Source organism: Lolium perenne, chromosome 3 (assembly GCF_019359855.2).
Source record: "Lolium perenne isolate Kyuss_39 chromosome 3, Kyuss_2.0, whole genome shotgun sequence".
Lineage (NCBI taxonomy): Eukaryota > Viridiplantae > Streptophyta > Magnoliopsida > Poales > Poaceae > Lolium > Lolium perenne.
This window is the reverse complement of record NC_067246.2, coordinates 348,538,558-348,547,227: the sequence shown is the minus strand read 5'-3', so window position 1 is coordinate 348,547,227 and position 8,670 is coordinate 348,538,558.

The following is an 8,670-nucleotide window of genomic DNA, read 5'->3' as shown; positions in this document are numbered from 1 at the left end:
GGTTTAGTGGTCGCACAATTCTGATAAATAAACAACCTGGGAACGTGAAGATCAGCTCCGTTCCAAAAACCCTTCCTTCTTCATTTCTTCTTGAGAATCTCGGGGCACGATTCCTTCAAGGGGGGCATTTGTAACATCCCAAGTGAGCTACCCCTTTTGGTTTTCCAAGTTTGTGCATCATCTTTGCATTCATGGCATTTCATCATGTCACTTGGTTTTTCAAAATTGCATTTGGTTTTGTAGCTCTATATTTTATGTGGAGAGTTTTCCCTTCTTTCTCTCTCTCTTGTTTCTCCCTCACATCACTTGTGATGTTCCAAGTCAAGCTAACAAGCCTAAACCTTCCACCACTTGACCAAAAATTTCAAACTTGGTCAAGCCAAAATTTCCAAAACCCTAGTCCCTCTCTTATTTCTCTATTTGATAATTAAGCTTTTTCAACAATTAATTTTTGTAATAAAATGCTGTTTTGTTTTGGTTACAAATAAAGTAACTATTTTGGAAAACTATTTTGAATCCTCTCTCTTTTGGTTCAATTCAAAATAGAATTGATTTGAATTCAATTTGTTTTCAAAACAGAAAAGGAGAGAAGAAAGGAAAAATAAAAATAGGAAAAACTAAACTAAACCCTAACCTAACCTGGCCCAGCCCAGCTCTCTCCTCTCCCTTCCCTCTTTCGGGCAGACCTAGCCCATGCACGAACCGGTACCTCGACGCGCTCCTCCTCCTTGTCATCTTCCTCCTCGCAGCGCACATGGCGTGACGCCGTGGCCTCCACCGAACGCGCGCCCACAAGCTCCCCCTCCTCTCTATTAAGCGCGTGCCTCGCAAACCCTAGCCGCTTTCCTCCTCTTCTCTCTCCCGCCACCGCTGCCTCTTTCTCTCTTTTCCTCTTACTCTTCTTCTTCAACACCGAGCGCCACCCCCACCATTCGCCGTCTCGCCGTCGACTCCGACCACCCTAAGACGAACCAAGACCACCAGTGGGTGCGCCTCGTTCTCCTCTTGCTCCGGGCGAAAGGAATCGAGCTTTGGAGCCCCGTATGCGACGCACGATTCCACGACAACCGCCATGGCCGCCGGCGAAGTTCTTTAATTCCAGCGCCGCCCGTTCCGAGCTCTCCGGCGTCTTCCTGGTAACCACGTGGTTCTCCCGGACATCTTTTTCCCCCTTTTTCTTCCGGGCTCTCTTCCTCGCCGTGGTCACCGTCCGCTGCCCCGCAGGAACTCGTCGCCGGTGACACCGTGGTGCTCCCCTGCTCGCGTCGCCGCCACCACTTGGTCCGCCCCGACGAGACGAACCAAACGCGCGCCTCCTCGCTTCCAGGTTCGGCCGAAGTCCACCGCGAGTTCCACGTCTGTCGCTGGTGATCACCGCCGTCTCGTCGCACAAGCTTCACTAGCGTGGCAAGCCATGTCAATGCCTCGGCCCCACCCGTCAGTGTCTCCGGCTTGCCCATCTCGCGGTGAGAAAAGGTTTTCCTAGATCTGATCTAGAAAACTTGCATCCAGCCCCAGCCCCTTTTTGCAAATTAACCCACCGTCCCTGGTTCTGATAGTTTACACGATAACCCCCTATTACTTCTGCTATTCAACCCGGGGTCCTCCCCTCTTTTTAGAAATTATAGTCAGGCCCTTTTCTCTTTTCTTTTTATTTAAATTTTGTTTTTATCAGCACAATTTGGAACCTTTTGAAATTCAACTTTCAAAAAGTCCAATTCAAACAAATTTTATATCCAGGAGCATCCGAAAAATTCAATATATCCAAATATGAAACTTGTTTCAACTTTTGAACAATAAAATTTTGACAAGTTTTAAAATTTGAATTTTAAATACCTAAAACTTGCAAAATTCATAACTTTCAAACCATAACTCCAAATTTGACAAATTTTATATCAATTTGTATTAGAAAAATGTGAGGAATCCAAATATTAACTTGTCATGCATCATAGACCTCTTTTAATGTTCGGCCAAATGGTAATTCCACTAAAATTAAATGTTATGTGAGGGCATTTTGCAATTGTTGATGTTGTTTTCAAATGCCCCGCTTAATTTTGCCAAGCATGGACCCTATTGCACTTCATCATGCATCATATTGTCGCATTGCACAACCATGTATTGATTTGCGTACTTTCTTCTTGTATGTGTGTTTGCCTTTTTTGAGTAGACACCGGTACCGAGGAGTAAGGCAAGGAGTTCCTCTACATCACCCTTGAAGATCGCGTTTGTGTTTTCTCTTCTGATCTGACAGGTGAGCCCTCCCTCCTTCACCTATTTTACAGTTTTACTCTTGTTGCTCTCTTGCTATCCATATGTTGCGATTATGTTCGAGTGACGTGTCCTATTCCACTTGTTACCCATATGAGCCATGTTTTCCCTTCCGATACCTATCACCCTTTGTTTGTTGTTTGGCAAGCCTTGCGAGTCATAGCGCGAGTTTAGGGTTCTGTTGTTATCTCGATCTATTATCAGGATATGTTGGGTTGTTGAGAAGTTATTTTACTTGCTATATCAGTTGTTGGAGATAATCATGGCTTACTTTAATGCTAATAATAAAATTGATAAGCAGAGGCATCGGTGGGTGAAGCTGTATTTTGGTTTTACCACGGCTCACTTGTGTCCACTAATGTCTTGGGACAAGTTCTTGTTATCTGATCCAAGACTGAGCGCACTAACCACGCGTGGGAGGTTTTATTGGGGCCCCCCTCGACCTATTACCGGAACTGCTTCCATTGTCCAAGTGCCACAACTAGTTCGTACCGTTTTGTTTTTCCTTCGGTTCTTGCATGCGTGCAAGCTCTTGTTTCTTGCGGTCAGATGATGTTACTTTTGGGGAAGCCAGTGTACAATGTATCCCCTTGTTCTTGTACACACATATAGGTCGCGGAGCCATTGCGAAGTGATCATCCCTCTGGGCACTGTTCACCTAGTACGCTGACATACCTAGCTAGGTCCGCCTCGGAGATTCAGTCGGACTCTGAAACGGGTTTAACTTAGTTAGGTGGCTTCTTGGACTTGGTATGTGGTGAAGGGAGGGGTTGTGTTGCGAGGTTTCGCTGGCAAGTTTTCTCAAAACCCTTGCTTGTGGAGTCGAACATGCGTGTATGGGTACAGTAGTGCATTTCTGCAGGGTGACAATCTTTTCGAAAAGCCATGTCCGTGGTTATGGACGACTTGGAGTTGTTTAACTCGATCATAGAACAACTTTCACCTAATAATTGTGCTAATAATCTGGCGTAGTAAATAGCATTACTACAACTGATCTCTAATAAAACTTATTAACCGTGTGAGTGCATGTACATTGCCTCTTCGCCTTGTGTGAAGGGGATATGTGTATTTGGCTGGGTTATGCTTGAGTTGTATCTAGTTGGTTACCTATGCGCTCTCTTACCTTCTCTGAGTAGACGGATGTTGTAGCGTGTCTCTATAAGTTCAGTTCAAGCTTTGCTGCCGCTAAACTCCACCATATAGCCCGGCGAGCATAGCCAAGTTCTAGTCTCGCTGAGTACATGTGCCTTTGGTACTCACGCTCTGCTTTCTCCCTCTTTTGTCTTCCTCCCCCTTTTGTCGGCAACCGTTGGCCCGATGTTGCAGGTACGACAGGTTACGAGCAGTCTTCCAGAGTTTCCTTCGTTGAGTTAACGGACGACGACTTCGTCGAGTAGCGAGTGTGTTCCTAGGCAGCAGCCTATGGCTTGTTGGTTATGGATCCGTCTACTTATCTTCTGGACTCTTAGTCCTATTTGGATTTTATCTGTACTTAGACGTTTGCTTCCGCTAATGTAATGATGTTTTGTTGGACATGTGTCTAGTGAGTGTCATTTGTACCTTGCTCTATTGAGCCTTTGCTATATATCTTTTTCCAACTTTTGTGTCATAGTTGTTTATGCTGTGATACGTAACTCTGTATTACCACCCTTGTATCTTGTGCACAATGCGTGTATGTTGTGAAGTGCACAGGAAGGTGAAGCACTCAGGTCTAGGGCCAATCGTGAGCCCCATGATGTTTAGTTGCGCATGAGTGTGTCGAGATTCGTCTTGGCATGCCGGTACTCCAAACTACATGGCGACTTCACGGTCCCTTGTAATAACCTCATACGCAAAGATTCATCATGGCATGCGCGTTTTATTGAGTCCTTACTCCTGGGGCTTACACATCCCAAGTGAGCTACCCTTTTAGGTTGCCAAGTTTGTGCATCATCTTTGCATCTCATGCATCACATGTCACATTTTGGTTCTTATTTAAAATTGCATTAGGTTTTTATTTGCTCTTTATTTGCTGTGGTTGGGCCTTTCTCTCTCTCTCTCTTGTTTTCCCTCTCTACATCACTTGTGATGTTCCAAGAAGAGCAAGCCAAACCCTATCTCACCACTTGACCTAAAGTTTTCAAATAGGTCATGCCAAAAATTTCTAAACCCTAACCCTTTTTTCTTATTTTATGCCATTAATTATGGTGCTAATATTTTATGAAATAAAGTATTTTATTTCGGCTACAAAAAATTTGGCAACAATAGTGTTGTTAATCTCTACCACTTCTCTATTCATTTTTAAATTTATTTGAATTCATTTGGAATTCATTTGGGTTTTCAAAATAGATTTGAAAAAAAAGGAGAGAAAAGAAAACAGAAAATAAAATAAAATGAAAAACCAAACCAAACCTAACCTACCCTGCCGGCCCAACCCCTCTCTCCTCTTCCCTTTGCTTCTCCCGAACCGGCCTAGTCCGGCCCATCTCTCCCTGGCCCCTTTCTCTTCCTTGGACCAAGCCCAGCCCATCTGGCATGTTTCTGTTTGTCGTCGTCCTCGTGAGAGAGCACGAGCCTCTCGTGCTTGCTCTGCCATCGTGGGCCCCACCGCACCACACCGAGCTCCCTCCTCCTTTTTAAGCACCGCTCCCCAAAACCCTAGCCCTCTTCTCCCTCCCCGTGCCATGACGCACCTCCATCTCTCCCTCTCTCTTCTCCATTTCTCCTTGCTCCACCGAAGGAAAACCGCCGGAGTTTGTCGTCCTTGCCATCGCCTGGAGTTGTAGTTCGTCGTGCCGAGAGCGGGGATGGAACCGCCATGGCCTCTTCCTCCTCCTTGCTGAGTCCACGGAGCAGGAGCAGCTCTGGGACGTCCTCCTCATCCACGCTGCCGCCGCACTCGATGCGGTCACCGATGAGTTCATCTTCTTCCTCTCCGTCTGATGACCCCGAGCACAAGTTTTGCCACCGAGGATATGGGTGAGCTGTGTCGTTTCCTTCCACTTCTTGTCCATCACCGTAGCGTCGTAGAGCATCACCATGCCAAAGTAGCATGTGAGCAGCGCGTTTCCGTGCGCAAAAGCCGTGCCTTTTGATTTGAATCGACGCGCCGGAGCTCCGCGCAGCTCAACGTCCTCTTCTCTGTCACGGGCGTGCCGACAGGGCGTGGCCACTGTCGACGATGTCTCCGCCAGCACTGTCCCTTCGTCAGTTTCGTCAGATAACGCATCGAAGCCTTAACTTTGCTGAAGCTTGTGTGTTCTCATAAACGAACGAGCAACGCAGTGGTAGCCCCCCGAGCCAGATCCAGATTGACCTGGGTTCGATCCCCTCCGGTGCCGTTTAAAACCAACCTTTTTCCACCTTGCCACGCGGGCACTGACGTGGTAGTGGGTCCCACCTGTCAGCATCTAAGGCTAGAAATGACCCCATTGCAAAAAGTCCAAGATCCAAGTTTTTCCTTTTTCTTTTTGGTTTTGTATTCTGCCTATTTTCAAATTAACTTCAAACCAACTTTTCAAATTCCATTTCAAATAAATGATATGTCTAGGAATATCAAAAAAACCTAATCTACAAGATTATAAAGTTTGTTTCAACTTTTGAACATTTAAAATTTGACAAGCTTTTATTTTGGTTCAATTTAAAATTTGAATCTTGCAAAAATCATAACTTGAATTCTACAACTCCAAATTCAACAAATTTTACTTTTCATGCATCATAGACCCCTTTTACTATTCAGCCAAATGGTAAATTCAAATAAAACTAAATGCTATGTGAGGGAATTCCAATTGTTTCTTGTTTAATTCAAATGCCCCACTTAATATGACCATGTATGGACCCTATTGCACTTCATCTCGCATCATATTATCGCATTGCACTATCTTGTATTGATTTGCGAACTTTCCTTTCCTTTATGTGGATGTTGGTTCTTCTCGAGTAGACACCGATACCGAGCAGTTCGAGCAGGAGTACGAGTACACCCCTCAGGAGGATCCCGCTTGTACCACCACCACTGATCTGACAGGAGAGCCCTCCCTCCTTCACCTATTTTACTGTTTTTCTCTCGTTGCTCTATTGCTATCCATATGTTGCGATTCTGTTCGAGTCACGTGTCCTATTCCACTTGTTTACCCTGATGAGCCGTGTTTCCCTTCCGATACATATCACCCGATGTTTGATGTTTGGCAAGCCTTGCGAGTCGTAGTGCGAGTTTAGGGTTATGTTGTTATCTCGATATCTTTGGGATATGTTGGGGTTGTTACATGTTTCACCTTATGGATAACGTTGTTAATAAGTTGATACAACTAAAATTTGATATGGGCTAATAATTAATGCAGTGGCATCGGTGGGCCCCTTTGCGCAACCATCGGATCTTTGTCTCACTTGTGTCCCCTAGGACCCAAGTTCTTGTTATCTGTTCTAAGGCTGAGCGCACTAACCACTCACGAGAGGTTTTATCGGGACCCCCCTTGACTTACTACCTTTTCTTAGAACTGTTGAAAAGGGGGCCACAACCTTGGTTTTATTTGCCTATGCCATGTATGCCATGTTTTACTTACTGTTGCCTTCGGGTGCTTTACTTCTTGTTGCCTTTAGGTGTTTGTATTTCTGTACCGTACCTTGCTACATGACTTATCTAGTGCCTGGTTGTTAATGCCCACCTAGACGCCTACGCAACCCTGAGTCCGCTTTGAAGTACGGCCGAACTTCATTACGGGTAGCTTAGTGGGGTGGCCACCCTAGACTTTCATGTAGAACTGGGAACGGTCTCGTCGTGAGACTCTATTTTGATCCAGTAGTGTTGAACGTGCGTGTATGGGACCAGTAGTGCAACCCTACAGGGTAAATCTTTTTGGAAAGCCATAACCGCGGTTATGGACGACTTGGAGCTGTTTAACTCGATCATAGAACAACGTACACCTTATAATTGTTTCTAATAACTTGCTAATAATTTGCGTAGTAATTTAGCACTACTACAACTGATCTCTAATAAAACTTGTCAACCGTGTGAGTGCCTGTACATTGCTTCTTCAATTTGAGTGAAGGGGATATATGTATTTGGCTGGGTTATGTTTGTGTAGTATCTAGTTGGTACCTTATGCGCTCTCTTACCTTCTGTGAGTAGACAGAAGTTGTAGCGTGTCTCTATAAGTTTTAGTACAAGCTTTGCTGCCGCTAAAGTCCACCATATAGCCCGGCGTGCATAGCCAGGTTTTAGTCTCGTTGAGTACATGTGCCTTTGGTACTCATGCTCTGCTTTCTTTTTCCGGCAACCATTGGCCCGATGTTACAGGTACGATAGGATACAAGCAGTCTTCAGGAGGTTACTACGTCGAGTTCTCAGACACCGACTTCATCGAGTAGCGAGAGCGTTCCTAGGTAGCGGCATGTGGCTTGTTGGTTATGGATCCGTTTGCATTATCTTCTGGACTCTTAGTCCCATTTGGATCTTGTCTGTACCCAGACGCATTTGCTTCCACTGATGTAATGATGTACTATTGGGACATGTGTCCTCTGAGTGTCATTTGTACCTTGCTCTATGAGCGTTTGCTATATATCTTATTTCCATCTTTTGTGTCATAGTTGTTGATGTTGTGATACTTAATTCTGTATTATCACCCTTGTATCATGTGCACAGTGCGTGTATGTTGTGAAGTGCACAAGAAGGTGTAGTACTCAGGTCTAGGGCTAATCATGAGCCCTATGATGTCTAGTTAAGCATGAGCGTGTCGAGCTTGTCTTGGTCTGCCGGTACTCCGGACTGCATGGTGACCTCACGGTCCCTTGTAGTAACCTCATACACAAAGATTCATCATAGCTTGCACGCTCTTACGCCCTTACTCCTAGGTCTTACACAAATCCCGTGTGCTTGGCATATGTATTGTAAAAGAAGTATGCTTCTTTATAGGTGCTAAACTATTGACCGATGAATGTTATCAGATTCTCTTGAAGGTCTGGAGCCTGCAAGTTCCCATTTTATGTTTTTTTGTGTCAGTGAATTTCCATCAAATATAACAGGTGAACTTTCAGTAAGCATAACAAAAGATATCAGTTAATTTCCAGCTAAACTATACAAGTGAACTTCATCAAACATAAATGCTGAACTTCAGCAACCAGAAATGCAATTGAGATAACATATATCAGAGGAAACAATACAAGTGAACTTCACCCAACATAACAGCTGAACTTCAGCAATCAGAAATGTAATTGAACATCAGCTAAACAAACATAATGATTTTGTCAATCAGAAACCATGTAAATGAAGTTCAGTAATTGTCTAAAGTGAACTTCAGCAAAACAGAATACAAGTGCCCTTTTTCATCCTTCGTTATGTTTGTAAAGCGGGTGGATGCACTTACGTGTGTGTATGTTCGCAGTTCTGTTGGTGTCTCTCTCTGGTATGGTCGTATGGGGCATGGCGGG